The sequence below is a fragment of the Mustela nigripes genome, unplaced genomic scaffold (assembly GCF_022355385.1).
Source record: "Mustela nigripes isolate SB6536 unplaced genomic scaffold, MUSNIG.SB6536 HiC_scaffold_7614, whole genome shotgun sequence".
In the NCBI taxonomy this organism is placed as follows: Eukaryota; Metazoa; Chordata; class Mammalia; order Carnivora; family Mustelidae; genus Mustela; species Mustela nigripes.
Window position 1 is genome coordinate 1 of NW_026747020.1, and position 1,563 is coordinate 1,563.

General features: G+C 36.3%; 1 non-coding gene across 1 annotated transcript; it reads left to right on the forward strand.

Moving 5' to 3' along the window:
* The first annotated feature begins 150 nt into the window (after positions 1–150).
* On the forward strand, positions 151–256 carry LOC132009212 (U6 spliceosomal RNA). The gene has a single exon (XR_009401826.1). It is a non-coding gene; the product is annotated as a U6 spliceosomal RNA (small nuclear RNA).
* The last annotated feature ends 1,307 nt before the right edge of the window (positions 257–1,563 follow it).

Consider the following 1,563-nt stretch of genomic DNA (forward strand, 5'->3'; position numbering starts at 1 on the left):
AATGTCATAGTTTATGGGGTACAGATCTTTCATCTTCTTAGTTAAATCTTTTCCTAAGTATTTTATTATTTTTGATGCTATTGTGAATTAGATTGTTTTCTTTATTTTTTCAGATAGTTCATCATTAGAGTGTAAAAATGCTCCTGTCTTGTGCTTACTTTGGCAGCACATATACTAAAATGGAATGATGCAGAGAAGATGAGCGTGATCACTGAACAAGGATGACATGAAAAACTGGGAGGCATTCCATATTAAAAACAAAACAAAACAAAACAAAATTATTGTCTTTTATATATTGATCTTGTATTTGGCAGCTTTACTAAATTTGTTTATTCAAATTTTTTTGTGAAGTTTTTAGGATTTTTGTACACGTAAGTTCATGTTATCCAAAAAAGGAAAATTTTATTTCTCCTTTTTTTTTTGGAGTCTTTTATTTCTTTGTGCTCCTTGGTTCTCTGGCTAGGACATCCAGTACTATGTTAAATGAGAGTAGTGAAAGTGGACACACTTGTCTTGTTTCTGATCTTTAAGGTGAAAACTTTCAAACTTTTTTGATTGAATATGAGATTAGGTCTGGGCTTGCAATATGTGTTTTTTTAATGGATTTTTAAAAATTTTTTATAACCATATAATGTGATTTTATCCCTAGGAGTACAGGTCTGTGAATCACGAGGTTTACACATTTCACAGCACTCACCATAGCACATACCCTCGCCAATGTCCATACCCCGACCATCCTCTCCCAACACACCTCCCCCCAGCAACCCTCAGTCTGTTTTGTGAGATTCAGTCTTTTATTATTTGTGTCCCTCCCAATCCCATCTTCTTTTATTTTTCTTTTCATACCCCCCAAACTGCCTATGTTGAATCTCCACTTCATCATATCAGGGAGATCATATGATAGTTGTCTTTCTCAGATTGATTTATTTCGCCAAGCATAATACCCTCTAGTTCCATCCACGTTATCACAAATAGCAGGATTTCATTACTTTTGATGGCTGCATAGTATTCCATTGTACATATATACCACATCTTATTTATTGATTCATCTGTTGAAGGACGTTTAGGTTCTTTCCATAGTTTAACTATTGTGGACATTGCTGCTATAAACATTTCGGTGCTTGTGCCCCTTCAGAATGCCACGTTTTGTATCTTTAGGTTATATACCAAGTAATACAATCACTGGGTCATAGGGTAGTTCAATTTTCAGCTTTTTGAGGAACCTCCACGCTGTTTTCCAGAGTGGTTGCCCCAGCTTGCATTCCCACGTACAGTGTAGGAGGGTTCCCCTTTCTCCACATCCTCACCAGCATCTGTCATTGACTGACTTGTTCATTTTAGCCATTCTGAAAGGTGTGAGGTGGTATCTCATTCTGGTTTTGATTTGTATTTCCCTGATGCCGAGTGATGTGGAGCATTTTTTCATGAGTCTGTTGGCTATCTTGATGTCTTCTTTGCAGAAATGTCTGTTTATGTCCCCTGCCAATTTCATGATTGGATTATTTGTATTTGGGTGTTGAGTTTTCCAAGCTCTTTATAGATATTGGATACTAGCCCTTTATC